Below are 17,854 nucleotides of genomic sequence, written 5' to 3'. Positions count from 1 at the left end.
CATTTACCCCATGTTACTGTGAGGCCTGTGGAAGAGTTACTGGAAGAAGGAGGGCTGGATCTGTCCGCAGCAAATGGGACAAAGATTCCATACCAGGGCTGGATTGAAGTGAAGTTTGCACTGTCACAAGATGCTGTTGCTGGGATGAGTGATGAACCAGTAGTTGTTCCTATCTTAGTCGCCTCTACAGATCTGGAACGTCCTATTATTGGATTTAATGTAATTGAGGAGCTGGCTTTGGCAAATGAGGGTCTTGGAAGCTGTTTTCCTTCTGGTCACATGGTAAGGAGATTTTGTTCAGCACTTGATGTGGGTCAGGAAACTGCGAGGGCTGTTCTAACTGTTTTACAGAAGCCGTCACCTGAAAACAACCCCCACATTGCTCGTCTGGGAAGAATGCCAGTTACTGTCCCAAAGAGGAACGCCATCCAAGTGCAATGCAACTATCTACAGCAAGGTTTGCTCTGTGGAACTCACGTCGTGTTGGAGCCTAACCCGGAGACACCGTGGCCCACAGGACTCAAAGTAAGAGAACAGCTCATTCAACATCAAGAGAATACAAGGATTAAGGTAACTGTTGAAAACACAACGGACTGTGATATTACACTTTGTGGCCGCACAACGCTTGGCTGGTTACATAGTGTTGATGCTGTTTATCCACTAGAGCCCAAGTCACCAGAGGGCAGTGCCACATCCTCACCGGAGCAGCCCAGTCAAGCACCACAGAGGGAGCCCTGGGTCCCGCCTGTAGACCTGAGTCACCTCTCGGCAGAGCAGCAGCACAGAGTTCGTCAGATGCTGGTGGAGGAGGGTGACGTGTTTGCCAGAGATGAGTGGGATGCTGGTTGTGTCACTGGTTTGCAAATGGACATTAATTTGAAAGACTCTGTTCCTGTCCAGAGAACATACAATGCCATACCCCGACACCTGTATCAGGAAGTCAAGGCTCACATTCAGGATTTATTGAGTAGAGGTTGGGTTCAAAAGTCCTATTCCTCTTACTCTTCACCGGTAGTCTGCGTCAGGAAAAAGGACGGCACTCTCCGGTTATGCATTGATTACAGGCTGCTGAATGAGAAGACCTGGCCAGACCGTCATCCCATCCCCAGGATCCAAGAAATCCTGGAAAACCTGGGTGGAAACTCCTGGTTCACCGTCCTGGACCAGGGCAAAGCATACCACCAAGGCTTCATGAGCGAGAAGAGCAGACCATACACAGCCTTTATTACACCATGGGGACTCTATGAGTGGACCAGGATCCCATTTGGCCTCTCAAATGCCCCGGCTGCTTTTCAACGCCACATGGAGGGATGCCTGGGAGATCTGAGGGATGAAGTCTGTGTGCCCTATCTGGATGATGTCCTTGTTTTCAGCCGCACATTTGACCAACATGTGGAAAACGTCAGACAAGTCCTGCGGCGACAGAGAGCCTGTGGGATGAAGCTGAGAGCCGAAAAATGTGAGTTGTTTAAGCCACAAGTAACGTATGTTGGTCGTGTGATCTCTGCAGAAGGATACAGGATGAACCCAAGAGAGGTGGAGGCAGTAAAGGCGCTCACGTACCAGACCCCAGCTACAGTGAGAGAGGTGAGGAAGCTCCTGGGATTCTTGAGCTACTACAGAGCTTACATCCAGGACTTCTCCAGGACTGCAAAGCCACTGTATGAGCTGCTGGCAAAGCCCAAAGGTGAGCCAAAACACTGCCACAAAAAGGGGACAAAACATTCAGGTGCTCAGCTCCCACCCTCCTCTCCGGTTCAGTGGACAGAAATACACAGAGCAGTTTTAGAGACGCTTGTGAACCAACTTACAAATCCACCTGTTATGGCATATCCAGACCTCGAGCAGCCTTTCATTCTCCATGTTGACGCCTCAGAGCAAGGGCTCGGTGCTGTGCTGTACCAGCGACAAGATGGCGCACTGAGAGTGATTGGCTACGGATCCAGAACCCTGACGCCTGCAGAGAAGAACTACAAGCTGCACTCAGGAAAACTGGAATTCCTCGCACTGAAATGGGCCATCACAGAGCGTTTCCGTGACTACCTGTTCCACGCGCCACACTTCACAGTCTACAGTGACAATAACCCACTCACTTACGTTACCAAGTCGGCAAAACTCAACGCCACGGGTCACCGCTGGGTTGCAGAGCTGGCAGACTATAGATTCACACTAAAGTACAGACCTGGAACAGCTAACACAGATGCTGACTTTCTCTCTCGCAGACCTAAGCCCATCAAAACCATCTTGCAGGAGTGCACGGAAGAGTGTGAGCCGGAGGTCATGGACAGCATCTGTAAAGCAGTCAAAAGCAGCCAAACAGGTGAGATCAACTGGATTTCTGCTGTCACCTGTAATGTGGATGTCCTACCACCAGATGGCAGTGCTGTACCACCCCTTCAGCCCTTCTCCATCCAAGACATCCAGGCCCAGCAGAATGCAGATCCAGCCATCCAGAGGGTCTCCAACCTGAAAAGAGAAAACACTTACCTGAAGTACAGAGACAAAGCTGCAGAGAGTGAGCAAGTCCGGGTTCTCCTGAGAGAATGGCCAAAGCTGCAGCTGGGTGAAGATGGACTCCTGTGGAGGAAGACCAACAACAGGCTGCAACTGGTGGTGCCAGAGCCCTTGAAGCCCCTGGTGTACAAGTACCTCCATGAGGAGATGGGACACTTGGGTGCTGACCGGATGGTGGCCCTGGCCCGAGAGCGCTTCTTTTGGCCAAAAATGAGGCAGGAGATGGAGCACTACGTTACACGTGTCTGCAGCTGCATCAAAAACAAAAGGCCCAACAGAGTCACAAGGACACCACTTCAAAGCATTGAAACTTCTGCACCATTCGAGATGGTCTCAATAGACTTTTTACATCTGGAGAAAAGCAACGGAGGGGAAGAGTATATCCTGGTTCTAGTGGACCATTTCACTAAATACGCTCAGGCCTACGCAACCAAAGACAAGGCCGGGAAAACTGCTGCCAGAAAGCTGTTTGACGAATTTATCCCACGCTTTGGGTTTCCATCCAGGATCCACCACGACCAAGGGAGAGAGTTTGAGAACCAGCTGTTTCGGAAGCTCCAGGAATATGGTGGTATTCAACACTCTCGCACTACACCTTACCACCCCCAAGCTAACCCTGCCGAACGTTTTAACAGGACTCTGTTGAGTATGCTGCGGACACTGGAGGAGACACAAAAGGCCAGATGGAAGGAGCACCTCAACAAAGTAGTTCATGCCTACAACTCCACCATCCACGAGGCGACAGGGTACTCCCCTTTCTTCTTGCTTTTTGGACGTGAACCAACCCTCCCAGTTGACCTCTTGTTTCCCAAGAAGCTCGGTGACGCAGAGAAACAGACCCCTGCTGGCTATGCGGAGAAGTGGAGAGAGGCAATGCAGGAAGCCTATGCCATTGCCCTGACGAACATGAGGAAGTCTGCAAAAAAGGGCCAAGATTATTACAATCAGCGCGCCTGGAGCTCCACGCTGAACCCGGGTGACCATGTATTGGTGAGGAATCTCACGCCTCGAGGTGGTCCGGGGAAGCTCCGCAGTCACTGGGAGGACACTGTCCATGTGGTGAGGGAGAACAAAGGCCCTGGAAGCCCTGTCTATGTGGTTGAGCCTCTGAATGCTGTAGGGAGAAGACGTGTGCTGCACAGAAACTTGCTCTTACCTTGTCCTTACCTGGTTGAACCAGCGCCTGTCGTCGCCAACCCTAAAAGGAGAAGCAGGAGAACCAGAACGTCGCCAGGAAGAGGGACAAGTGTTAAGTGCAACATCCAGCCTGCAGGTACAGAGAGCTCTAGTGAGGAAGACTACCATCTCGTCCTGCCACCCCAACCCGCTCTTCAGCCGCTCAATCCAACTGCCAGAGAGTTCCAACCAAGAGTCCCCACTCCAAGACAGCCGGAACAGGGAGCTGTACCTGCTGAGGAGAGAGCTGAAGTGGTGATCCTGATCCCAGAGGTTGACCCTGAGCCGGAGCCAGAGCCAGTACAGGAAGCGGATTCATCTGAGCGAGAGGCATCCTCCTCTGACTCCTCGGAGCGACCTGCAAGACCTGTCAGGACCAGACGGCCCAGGCGCTTGTACACCTACGACCAGCTCGGTGAGCCCACGGTCCTGGAAGTGCAGACCTGTCCTGTCGGTGTGTCCAAACCAGCGAGGGTCCGAGACGGCTTCTTCAGCACCTCGGCCAACCTATATCCTTTTTAATTCCCAGTCGTAATGCAGTAGTAACATGCACTTTATGTACCTGCTAATTGAGTTGCACTTTGCACTTTGCACTTTAAAGTATGTGGCTTGTGTGCAATAGGGATATGTGCAATAGTAGTAAATGTACTTTAATTATTTAAGTAGTACAGGCCATTTGTTTAGTTGGTTTGCTATGCTGCTACAAAATCTTGGGTAGAAGGTATTTTCCTTGAGTCAATTCTGAAGATTCTGGGGCCCACCAATGCTTCAACGGACTATCTACCCAAATACGGAAATGGACCTTTTAAACCTGCGCGTACCGCCGTGCCAAAGGACTCTTGGATAACGGACACTATTCATTTAGCCTGGACTCTTTTGTGAAGTATTGTTGTGGTTCAAATTGTTTATTTACTACAGTTTATGGTTTAAGTCAAGTAAGACCCCCCAGTAGGATTAAGGGAATGTTGGTTTAACATTATTTTTAGTGGGGGAGGGTGTTGTCAGCCCATTTTCGACAAAGTATTTAAGCGCTTTCTTATTGTTGGTAAATGGTTCACTGTAAATAACAGTATTTATTAATCTTTTTGCTAAATTAAACACTGTCTTTTATTAATTGAAACCGGAAGCGCGTCCATCACGTGACCTGTCTATGCTAGTTTAAAAGAGCTAGGCCCACAGCCTCAGGGCAGAAGCTGTGGCGCAGTAGTCGGGCCGTGGCCTAAGCCTTGTGACATCTGGGACGTGTAAGTGTCGTTTTATCTGTTTGTCCATTTTAACTTAATCCATAGTACGCTAAACTATTTTATCCTTTATTCACAGGGGACCTATGTTTACCTTTTCTTTTCTGTAAATATTTGAGCTCAAAATAAACTTTGAAAAGCCAACTGATTCTCCCTGGTGATTTCGAGGGGGCAACACTAATATAAAGTAGTCATCTTTTTTCTTTGAAAGTCGTGTTCATGAACTCATCTCCTTCAAGAAAGTTACAAATTAGTTTTAGGACTAATGAGCCATTCAATAAACAATTTAAAAGAAAAACAAAAACACATTTTATTAATTATACGCAGTATAGTAGCCAGTGTTAATTTTGACAACATATTTTAATTTAGTTTTAGTCTTTTGACAAAAATGTAATTCGATTTTAGTCTAGCTTTAGTCAAAAAAACATCTTCAATTTTAATCTAGTTTTAGTCGACTAAAATTGCAAGTAAATTTAGTCGACCAAATTTAAGACGAATTTAGTCGACTTTGCATTTATAATATTCATTATAATCATATTTAATCTTGTTCCTCTGCTTCATGGAGCTGCTCCACATGAACAAAGCTCAGAGCTGATCCTTTGGCAGAGGATTTAAATGATCTGAGGCTCTTTCAGACGGTCAATAGAAGTTTGGATGATTTTAGTCTCTCCCTTTCATTTTTATTTAGTCTTATTTTAGTCGACTAAAATATCTGGACATTTTAGTCATAGTTTTAGTCTCATGAAAAACTTTTAATTTAGTTTTAGTCCCATTTTAGTCGTCAAAAATATCACTTTGACTAAAATTAAGACTAAATATTTTAGTCGATGAAATTAACACTGATAGCCAAAATATTTGGTACGTAAGAGCAACGCTACTTTTAAATCATTTTCCTCAAGTAGAAGGAAAAAGTAGTGGCCCAAGTATTTACTCAAGTAAGAGTAAAAAGGCGTGAAAAGGCAGATTTATGTTTCAGTAGTGACATGAATGATGAGGAACAAAACATGAAATAATGTGACAATTGTAATATTGTCAACGGAATATCCCATAGAAACCTTTAAAAATAAATGAGTATAAAGAATTAAGTAAACACAACTATAAATAGGCCCACACCTTTTTAACGTGTCAAAATGATTTGCCATTTTACTCAAGAGTACAGATGTTCATTTTAGTATTACTCAAGTAGAAATAAAACGTAGGCTACTGCATGAAAAAAACGACTTGCAAAATGCAATTACTTCGAAAAGTTACCTAAGTACATGTGCTTGAGTAGCCTACCACCCCACCGCGGATAATACGCTACATATTTTGTGGTAGTGTCACAATTTGCCCAGCAGATGGCACCAACATCTAAAATTCTGTTTATTTTACATCATATTAATTTTTAGCACACCCGCGAAGAAGTAGCCAGAAGAAGTTATTGCATGTGTGCGTAAATGATCTTATTCTTCTCGCGTTTCACCCCCAATTGCAAAGGATTCCGCGCAGAAGAGGTGCTGTGGTGCGGTTGGTCTGTGTTGGATACCAAACAAACCCTTCGGAAAATGAGAAGCGCACACAGGGCACACGTCCCTCCACCGCGGGCCCGCCCCTGCTCCTCAGTGGGCGGAGCTTGCTACTGCGGATCGGTGCGCCTTCACCATACGTGCGCCTCGGACCAGGTTAAGTCGCTTGGTTACCTGACAAATCTTTCTGTACATTAACCAAACGGACCGTACATCCAGGACAACGCCAACTCTCACTCGGATTTAAGTTTATTTTGTGTGTGTGTGTGTGTGTGTGCGCGCGCGTGTGCGTGTCGAGGAACCCCAAGGCGGTCGCTCCAAACTGCTGCGCGCTTCTTCTCGAGCTGACTGTACTTGAGTCAAGGTAGGAAGGCGCACGCACGCAAAGAAAACTCCCCAAAACGCGACACGATGCTTTTCTTTTGTACTGTCCGTCTGTTTGTTTCACTTTAATCATCGTAAAAGTTGATACTCTACCGTGACAGTGCTTTTCCTGCGCGCATGTGTTACGCATTGTTGTTGTTATGACAGATAGTTGATTGACATGTGCGGGTGGGAGGAAGGGGAAGGTGGGGTGGTCTGGCTGCTGTGTCAAAGGGAGAGGAGCACTAAATGGTTTACTGCCCGGTCAGAAGCAAAACAACAACACTCGGGCTATAAATGAACGTGCTAAAGCTAACAGTGGACTGTGACTTGACGTTCCCACTTCTTAGCCTTACTTTTGTGTCCACTGGATTCTAGACCCACCCTCTGGAATCATGCCACTCAAATCGACTCCAGCTCACATGAAAAAAACATGTTTTTTTCTTGCACTAACCTGCAGTGCCTCCAGCTCACTATAAGAGAGTTTAAGGGAGTGCCAAGAGGTTTTATTGGTTTATGGTCTTCTTCAATCATCTGTGTAAAATCTCAGAAACATATGGCGATAATGACAGGCCGTTAAAATACTATTTTAGTTTAGCTATAAAGTTTGCCTCACAGTGTAAGTTTGCTCCATCCAATAATCTACTTGATTGTGAATATTTTCCCCAAAAGAAGTGGAGAGACTTTACTATAAAGTTATATAATTCTGAGATAAGATTTTTCTAGAGAAAGAGTTTCAATGAGTTATCTTTTGGTACTAGTCTTTAGGTAAAATATAATACAGTATGAAAAGGAAAAACAAATATTTTTCTTTAATTGTGGTGAAGTATCACAAGTGTCATTGAAGTCGCTCTCTGCCTCTTTTGTTATGTTAAAGTATAGCTCACTGTCCAAAAAGGCCCAAAACTCTTTCAGGTGAATGGCAGAGTAGTATTGCTGAAATTGTGCCAGCCGATGTTATGGTTTTGCAGTGATCCAAACATTCATCATTGCTTTTTTTTAAAGACAGACAGCCTTAAGAAGACGCCTGACCTGATTTACATGATCTAGGCTTGGTCTGACCAGCCTCTGAACCTCTGCGTGCCCTCGCCGGAGGAGCAGGTGTAAAGTTACCAACAAACAGCATCAAAGTTTCATGGTGGGTCCTCTGGTGTCGCTCCTGCGCAGGTGCCCTCTTTCAGCACGCACAATCAATGTACTCACAATCAGCTAATGCACACACAGTCGTTAGGTGTGGCTTGCAATGGACGGAACGCAGATCACAACAGGTCATTGTTATGGAGCTAAAGGAATTCATCTTTCACCCCCCACAGGGTCTAATACCTGTGTTGCTAAGGGAAGTGTGTCTTAAACTAGTCAGATCTTTGTTAAACTTACATTTTATGAATCTTCTTGGGCTCCTTTGGGTTTGCCCTCATATAGAACAGCACTAGTCAAGGGTTGGTCCTATTTCGAGCTGGTTTCGCCCTAGTTTAGACCTGGTGTAGATCCGGTGATCGAATTACTTTTTACTTGGTGTGAAATGTTTGAAAGCCACTATTTCTGTGTGTTTTGAACTGTTTCCTTCATATGCAGAGGCCTTGCCCTACGTTACCACTCTTGTGGGTTTGTGGAATGTTGCACAGACGCTAAAGCTACAGGTAGCGTCTCAGCACAAACTGTAACCTAACCTAATTTCAGCCATCAAATTGGATTTATATTAATTATCAGTCTGTTCGTGTGACATAGCTATACTGCTCTGTTATAAAACACAAAACTTACCTATCAGCCTAAAACTACATTGAGAATTTTTTTTTACATTTTGAGATTGCTGTTGAAAAGAGATTTTAAACACATGTATCTCTTAGGTATCATTTTGTTACAATGCACCGAAATCTAAGTAGTTAAAGCAATGTAGTTTGTGTCCACTGAATGCTCATGTTTCAGCTTAAGCTTCCACGCCAAACAATGCCATGAGATTGGCTTTATGCTTTCCTGGAATGAGAAGAATGCATAGTTAATTGGTCAAGTCTGTGGATGGCTGTATAGCTAGAGTCTAAACAGCAGCTTATATTCACATGTGGAATGTTTACCATGCAGGACTGTGAATAATGCTAATGTTATTACGTGTAGGTACAGGTCACAAGTCTCTTATTTGTCTGTTGAGCAACAAAAAAGGGTTGTATCATATCGCAAAATGTTTTATACTAAGTAGATCAACTCTGAATGGCAATAGATGCAATTTTGGATGTTCGCATCGTCATTATTTTCAGTTTTCATAATGTCCATGTTTGTTGGTAGCTAACATTTTACAAAGTTTCATTTTTTTGCTGTCTGTGTGCACTGGAGGTCCAGCTATAATCCACTGTGAAACATTGAAACAGGTGTATTAGTGGCTTTTGCAGGTGTTTTTTAGTGTTTCGTTCCCAGCCTGTTCCTTCTGTCCCAGTGCTGTCCACTCAGCTGTCGCGTGAGTAGGATTAGCGGCCCCTTCTGTCCTGCACATGGCCTCATGCTGACCTCCAGACACACAAAGCATCAACGCTCATCTAATACGCACAGTAATAATCTGCATTATTACCCTAACCATTCAGGAAACTCTAGAAAGCTTAGCATATCCTACAGCTAACAGTTCACTTTAGTTGAGAGAAGAATGGAGGGTGTAACTAAATCTGGTTAAACCGCTTTTTTTTTAAAGAATCCATGACAATGGAATGAAAGTATGAGGTATTTGTTAAAACGGATCATTATAACAGTAGGCTATATCATTTCCTTGTAGCTAGTGAAGCAGAGACGATGGCTAAACAGATGATCGGAGTCTGCCATACATCAGCATTGACCCAATCAATGCATTCACTACCAGGTACTGAGAATGTATTTTGTAGCTAACATACCTCAAGACTATTTGATGGACTATTGAAAACTGGAGCCAAAAATACATAATCTGCAACTTTTAATACCCAGGTCCTGCAGAAAGTTACAGGATAAAAATAATGTATATTTGACATCACAACAGTACTGTATTGTTGAATCAGTGGTTCTTAGAGCTATACCTTTTCGTACATATGCGAGGGCTGCATGATTTTGACAAAAAAGCTTATTGCAACAAATATTGCGATTCGATTCAATTTGCGATTTTTATATTTTCTATATTTAAATGCATAAACTGCTAAAATGATGAGTGAAGAAAGTGATGTTCCTTTTAGACTTTAGTCAAACAACATATTGTCCCACATTAGAACAATACGCAATAATCCACTTTCAAAAATATTTGGTTTAACGCGAACAGCGCCCTCGTCTGGAGGAGTCTCCCCGACACTCAGAGTACCACTGGGGGACAGCCACGTGACTAAAATGAGTCCGGGTTCGAATCACAGAGCGTCTATCTAAACACTTTAAAACGCTTTATGGAAACTCAGACAAACATCTATCTGTTGCGGCTGAACCTGAGAACGCAAGGCTCCACAATTGTGATCGATGAACATCTATCACTCAAATGCGAGAAATGAGACAGAAGAAGAAAAAAAATCAACCTCAGCCTCTTGAGGTTATTGCAGTCGTCCAAACCTTGATTGCGACTCGATATCGATAAATCTTGCAGCCCTAGCATCTGCTGAATTAGAACCATTAAACAGGGTTCCATTGTAGATTTAAGATTTCTTTTAGACCCTTAAGAGACATTCATCAGATTGTCAGTCAGCAATTTTGAGTTCTGCTATACATTTTCATCACTTATTTGAGCAGGGATAACCGTGTAGCTTTCTTGTGTGGTGTCTCAGTGCCCTTGTGGCATCATCGAGTGTCTCCGATAGTCATCTTCATACCTCATGCACATGCAAACATCTGTTATCAGCTGTGTGACGTGATGCAAAAGAGCTGCAGAGGAAGTAGCGTGTACAGAGATAGGATATACCCAGGCTAAACGCCCTCTTATCTTTGACTGAGGCCTATTGTGGCGCAGAGAGAGGCACGGTCCTGAAGAAAAGTGGTGATGTCACTGGCCCATATTGTACAGCTCCAACACAATACAGCAGCAATTGGCCCCGGGGCAACAGTGAGCGGAGGCAGGATGCAATGCGCAGACACTGAGGTCATGATGTCTGACAGAACTTCAGACCCTAAAGGCCGCTTCACGTGACGCTTTTCAAGAACTTGCTGGAAAGGTCTCACATATTAGGGTCGAAATGTGATATTTGCTTAAATTTGTGACGGGATAGACCGAGGATTTGCTCATTTACTGTGTGTGAGGAGAAAGTCAACTGCGTGGGAGTGCACGTGACTAATTTTAGCCAATATTGCAATGATGACTAATAGACAATAGAAAGATTAAACTTTACGATTGTTGAATAGCCCAATAAAAATAAGCAAAATTGTAGCAATATCCCACGTGATTGGCCCTCAACTCCAGCAAAGGAATGGCAGGTTTGAAAACTAAACACATTTAACTGTTAACTTCTTGTGTGAAGTTCTCCTAAGAATAATCACCTTCAAACAGTGTCAGGAAACTATCGGGGGGAAATGTTTGACGTCTCACTGTTGTAAACCCTTTTCCTGATAGGGGCTGGATGCTTTGAAGTCAACAAAAGATCTGAACGCTGCTTTGTACGTCTGTGTTTGCCTACGCTAGCATGGTGTTGTGAAGACGTTATTGATCGTCTCTCTACCTTAAGCTGTAGGTGCAGTTTAAATGTTTGGACATGTACTGTGTTTGATTCATAGGCCTGGGAGGAAACCAGTTTAGAGGTGAATGAAAGAGCCTACAGCACTGATTCTTCGTGGGACAGTGAAAATCTGCAGACATGCAAACCAGAGAAACATGATCCTCTTACATAATCTGCTAAGCTAGTTAGCATCATTCTCTGCACCGTCTGGCCCTGACTCAGATGTCTATAGTATGTATGTCTGTGTGTCGTGGAGGCTTGGACTGGACACATTATACCACACTCTGAGGGTTAGAATCACTCATGAATAGTCATTTTTGGTCATGTGTGCATTACTGGGCTTGTTGAGAGGTGAACATTGCCAGTGGCTGACATTTGGTCATTAATTGTGAATGTTTGCACGTCATAATGTTGTTCTTGTGACAGTTACTCAAGCTTTTATGGTGCAATATAATATAAACCATTAGAATTATGAGTCTAATGTAAGAGCTTTCTTAGAGCCTGATTTTTCCTGTTCAGAATGTGAAGTGTTTAGTTTTGGCTTACAATCTCTGCCACACACCCGAATTGTTCACGCAAATTAATTAAATGCAAATTTCACGCCCATGTAGAGCTTTGAATGATGAAAAATGGAAGCAGGGGATAAATAACTAAACTCATTTAGATTTTTATCTTCCACCACTCGAAAAAACATTTTGGTGAAGATCTGGTTTAGCTGTGTTTACAACATACTCTGTGGTGGCAAAAATAAATGTACTTTACAACAACAAAAAGTCAGGTAAAGCTGTTTAATTATTAGCCAAAATGGCAAGGCTCGATTGCCTTTTCAATAAACACCTCTCTCTAAACTTCTACAGTAATTGGTAGCATTAACCCAGTTTCACTTTCCCGACTGCATTTCTATTGTGCCTTATTAATCCCTCTTTGGCTGAGATTTAGCTCCTTTTGTAACAGAAAGCCATGTTAGTGTACTAGGTGTGTGTGACATGACTTTGAGTGGTGTGTCCAGACCACACCTGTGATCCTGCTGGGACGACAGTGAGGCGACAAAACCAGAAACTAGATCTGAAAAACAAATGGAAGAGTCCCAGAGGCCAGCGTTTCCTTCTCCCGTGTGCTGCTCCTCTGAAACTGCCGTGTACAATAGGCCCCGCCCACGTTCTCATTGTGTCACAGTGTTTACCTCAGGAGTAAACTGGATGATGCTTGCTTTTCATTTTGGTAAATACCTTTGAAGCCATAAAAAAAATCAGCAGATACATGTGCATTGGTGAAAAATACCTCAAAAAGCATGTGTCTTTACTGTGAGCGGGCTCGCCTCTTCTCAGACTTAACTCCTAACTTTTTGTGGGGCGGGGCATCACCGGCTTGTGTCTCCATGGATATGTTGCTGCTTTGCTTTGAGTGCAGTTGCATAAATATGAGGTTTTAAATCCATGTTCTTCCTCTGATTGCTTCGCTTTGCATAAAAAGCATTGTGCCCTGCTGTTGATTGGTGGCACAACTGCTTCACAGCGAGAAAGTCCCAGGTTCGATTCCCACCTGGACAGGACCTTTCTGTGTGGAGTTTGCATTTTCTCCCCATGTCTGCATAGTTTTCCTGCGCTTTCCCCATCACTAGAAACATGTGCAACAGGCCAGGATGAATGTGTGTTTGAGATAACCTCATATAGCCCCTCACTGCAGTAGTTTTACGTTTTGGCGATGCATTATTTGGTAAAGCCATGTGGTTCGTGAAAAGAGACATGCTGCAGATGCAAAAAGTTTGGGCACTAAGATCCGATGAGATAAAACCTCACGGATCTCACAATGGAGAAATTCACTCTCAAGAAACACTCAGGAGGTCCAAATAGTCTGGGAAACGTGCATCAAACCAGAACAGGATCATGTGCAAACACAAATGGGCTTGTGGCTTCAGTGAAAAATACTAGCCATATAGTCAAGGCAGCAAGTGCGCGTTGTATTGACATTTTGGAGAGGAATCAATAGTGTAGCCCATAGACCTAGTTAATTCTGCTAAATCGGCTTAATTGATCTTTTGACTGTGTCGTGCTGTTCCCTCATGTTAAACTTAGTGTTTTGTGTTTCTGTCTGTTTCCAAAAGCTCAAACACAGCTCACCTGCTGAGTGTCATAAACCTGTATTCTTCTGTGTTGGTAAAGCCTGATCATTTCAACACTCATTTGGCCTCGAGTAGAGTATAGTTCAGAGTGCCTCTTTGTGGTGTGTCTCGCTTCAGTTGTGTCAAGACTGAGACATGAACATTAGTCATCTAACTTTAGCAAATGTTTCTCCGATACATTTGGAGGTTTATTGGCAGCTTGTGTTGTGACGTGTGGGCACTATTCCTGGCTTCACTGTACTGTACTGTCGGTTATTTCCAGCGTATGGAGCCGCGTCGACATCAGCTCTGTAAATCACAGTGTAATTTAGGTCACTACTTCCATGATAAGCTCTTTACCACTGCCATGATGTGGTGTTTCTTGGGAATAGTTACGTGAGTATTTTGGAGCTTTTGGGATTAACGCTGTTAGAAGTCGTAACCTGCTTCATAAAAAAAGGGAAAATAGCACAGTATTGTTTTCTGAGTCAGCTCAGCTACTACTTGCACTGCCAAATCCACTGCCACGTTTCAAGGCACAACTACCAAAGCCACAAAAACACAGAGTAGTGTTTTCACATATTAAATTAAATCCTAGCTTTGTTTACCCCATTACACGTAGCTAGTGCAGATACAGTGCTACCAGAAATGGAGGCAGTTATTAAGGAAGTCAAATATAGTCTCCATTAGGTCTTATAATGTATAAAACCAACTGACTCGCAAGCATAATTTGAAGGTTTAGGACGGCCTATTTCAGTCCTGTCAGATTTCAATGCTTAGAACAGAGTCATCTTGTCCGGCCCTCAACTCTCTTTCCATAATTTATATAATTTAGTCAGGATTTTCCATGCCAAATTGTGTAGCGGTGTACCAGTGGCACCATGACATTCTGCCAGAGTGCCCTCAAATGACCCTATATTTTTCATTTTATTTATTTATTTCATTCAAAAGTGACATTGAAATATATACAACAAAGTCAAGGAAAAAAAGAGCTGAAAAATATCTGCCGCCTTTGATAACTTTACAATCAGTTATGTTATTTTGTAGAATTCCAGATACAAGTTAAGTTAAGTTCCTTCCATCCATCCATTTTCTTCCACTTTGTTCGGGGCCGGGTCACGGGGGCATCATTCTCAGCAGAGATGCCCAGACTTCCCGATCCACGCACACCTCCTCCAGTGTTCTGGGGGGACCCCGAGGCGACATAGTCCCACAGATGCCCTAGCCACCTCAGCTGGCTCCTTTCGACGTGAAGGAGCAGCGACTCTACTCCGAGTTCCCCCCGGGTAACTGAGCTTCTCACCCTATCTCGAAGGGTGCGCCCAGCCACCCTGCGAAGGAAACTCATTTCGGTCGCTTGTATTCGCGATCTTGTCTTTTCGGTCATTAACTTAAGTTATACTTTATTAATCCCCGTAAGGAAGTTCGTTCTCTGCATTTGACCCATCCTCAATGCCGCCAGAGCAACTTGTAGGAGCAGTGAGCAACCAGCGAGGGCCATCTCCGGCTATGGTCAGAAACACCTAACCCTAACCCTATTGAACACTTTAGTGGTAGTGGAATCTGGAGTTCCCGGAGGAAACCTACACAGACACGGGGAGAACATGCATACTCCACACAGAAAGGCGCCGTCCAGGTGGGAATCGAAACCGGGACATTTTAACTGTGAAGCCAAGGGCTGCTGGCTGCTCTGCTTTGTGACGACGACACTAGGGGGCATTGCTGCCACCTCCATGTATCTGCTAGTCCCCCTTTGGAAACCATTGCACGTTCAACACGTTAAAAACAACTTTAAAGCCTGGTTTCTAATTTTTTTTTTTTAACTTTCTACAGCTAGATATTCCTCCTGTGATAATGCTGGGTTAGTTACAATTAAAGAAACCAGGCTGGTTTCCATAAGAAACTTTTTGGGAAATCTCATATACTAATGAGGTCCAGACTTTTATTGACAAGCCGTTAGCATTAGAGCTAATGCCGTGGGCGGGGCTACGACTGAACTATGTGCCCGCGAGGGCAGAGTCTACAGGGAAGATCCCGCCTGATGCCCTATTTAGGAACATGCTCCGTAACAGCAGGTCAGGAGGAGTCTGTATATCCACCATGATTTCCCCCTCGAACGTAGTCATTGTGACAAACAGGGAAGAGTGACTAATAACGGTCTATTAATACTATGTCTATGTGTTCAAGTTATCGTTGGTGCGGCCTTCTTACTCAATTCAACTCATTACTCATATGACCCCTTGTCAAAATAATTTGCCCTACCCTGGCTTAGAATGTTTAGGATGAGCATTGTGAGCAGGATCTTCATTTGTAATACATGTCAGGACAATTTCACACAATCATTCATCCCTAATGTGTTGCAGTATATTCCGTTGATTCAACGTTTCATATCGGCCACTGGTTTGATGTGAATGAATAATGTGAAAATGAAAGTATGCTGACTCCTCTCAGTAGTCGCCCACACACGAAACACTCCATCTGTCTGCCTCTCACCCTCTGTTTACACAACACCATGGCTTGCTAGCTTTTCCAACATGAAAACTATTTCAGGAGCAGTTGCAGCTTTATCACGCTAACCTCCATCGCCCACTTCAATTTGCTCATTGCCAAAATGAGTGTGAGGAAAACAAAGTCTTTGTGAAGTGGTGGTACTTATACAAACAAGTGTCTTGGCACCATACGCCTATTACAAAAATAGGCTAAAGCAGATACGCATGTAAGAGTTTTGACCATTTTCAACTGAATTTCAACGTTGTCTCGATTATTGTGATTTTTATTAGTTCTTTTTGCTTCCTTGCTTTCTAAGACACAGTGTATGGCATAAAAGTTCCGGATATCTACTAGAGAAAGAGCATGAATGATTTTGGCCTGAGCTGTCATCATCGCCCCACCCTGTAGCCTCCTCCACAGCATCTCACAGCTGACTCATGTCCCGTCATTTCCCAGCATGCCATTTATCTTAATATGCATTTCCTGCTTGATTTCTAACACTATTTTTTGTCTTTCTTTTGTCTGTTTTCGCCGACAGAAGCAGCATGGCGTTTCCCTCTGTCACTATATGTTTTGGTCGGAGATGATCTCTCCAAGGTAAGGAACCGCATGCATATTTTCTCTGCTCTTGCATTCCTGCGAGTAACTGAAAGCAGATGGCGGTTACTGGGGGTGTTCCAGGAGCACATGAGAGGGGTGCATGTAAAGGAAGAGAGAGAAGTGATTAGTTCATGGGGTGAACTCAGGAGAAGGGAAATCTAAGTCATTGATTTTGGTAAACTACGTCTATCTGCGTCTAACAGTAGCGAGGTAAAACTGCTTTAAACGGTAGAAGTACAGTGAAAAGTATGAAAGTGTCATTAAAGGGATATTTCAGGATTTTTGAGGGGCCTGATTTTCTAGTTATCCAGAGTGTTTTTTTTTATTCATGCAGTCCTTATATTTGAAGAGTTTAGTGGTGCTAGGCTAATGCTAGGCTAGTGCTAGGCTAGTGCATGTCTATGGTAACTCATAGCCTGCATTAAAAACAGCCTGACCCAAGGACAGTGCAGCTGAGGCAAATCACTTAAAATGTGTTGACTGAATAAATTTTGAAAATTGCATTTAAAAGAACTTGTAGTTGAGCAGCATCAGCTTCCTGGTTGTAAGCTACGCAGCGGCGGAGCGATCTGCTATCTTACCAGATCTACAGTAGTTTGTTTACCTGCGACCGGCATTACTACACGTGGAATCCACAAAGGAGCTTTCTACAAATCAGATATGGCAACGTTTGGAGGACGACCCCATGATTTTGAAGAGGCTTTTAATGTAGGCTACTAGTTACCATAGACATGCGCTAGCCCAGCCACTAAACTCTTCAAATACAAGGACTGCATGAATTAAAAAATAGATTAAAATCTCCAGAAATCAACAACACTCTGGATAACTTTAAAGGCCCTATATCTGATTTCTTTCTAGTAGTAGAACACCTTTTTTGTCCTCGTCCAGTATATTGTAAACTCTCATAATTGTGTAAAATGATGTGCCTCTAACTCTTAAGCAATGTTCCTTTAAACTAGGGCTGAACGTCTTCGCCAAAAATCAATATAGCATTTTTTTTCAATCAATATTGCGATTTCGAAAGCTATATTTAGCTATAATAATATAACCGAAAACTAAAATATAGCCTCAACTGGGTCAATGTTATTGTGTCATTGATCAGGAAATATTTACAACTGACTTATTATGCACAAGATGAATTAGGCCAACTTACAATCACGATTTAGTCCTTTACAATCATTTAAGATATAATTCAAAATAGCCCACATGGTCATTTATATATTT

At 43.6% G+C, this 17,854-nt stretch overlaps 1 protein-coding gene across 2 annotated transcripts in view; it reads left to right on the top strand.

Annotated features, from left to right (window-relative positions):
• The first annotated feature begins 6,545 nt into the window (after positions 1 to 6,545).
• The window catches only part of fhip1aa (FHF complex subunit HOOK interacting protein 1Aa), a 30,725-nt gene continuing 19,416 nt past the window's right edge, over positions 6,546 to 17,854 (top strand). Inside the window, exons 1-2 of one of the 2 annotated variants that reach the window (XM_079552695.1) lie at positions 6,546 to 6,800; positions 16,569 to 16,627. The gene's annotated coding sequence lies outside the window, so the exon portion shown is untranslated. Of the gene's footprint in view, positions 6,801 to 9,234; positions 9,249 to 16,568; positions 16,628 to 17,854 lie in introns of those variants that run through there. The other variant, XM_079552696.1, reaches the window with a different exon arrangement.

The sequence above is a fragment of the Gobius niger genome (genome assembly GCF_951799975.1).
Source record: "Gobius niger genome assembly, chromosome: 3".
Classification (NCBI taxonomy): Eukaryota; Metazoa; Chordata; class Actinopteri; order Gobiiformes; family Gobiidae; genus Gobius; species Gobius niger.
The sequence above is the reverse complement of the archived record's forward strand: the minus strand, read 5'-3'. Positions and strand labels throughout refer to the sequence as shown.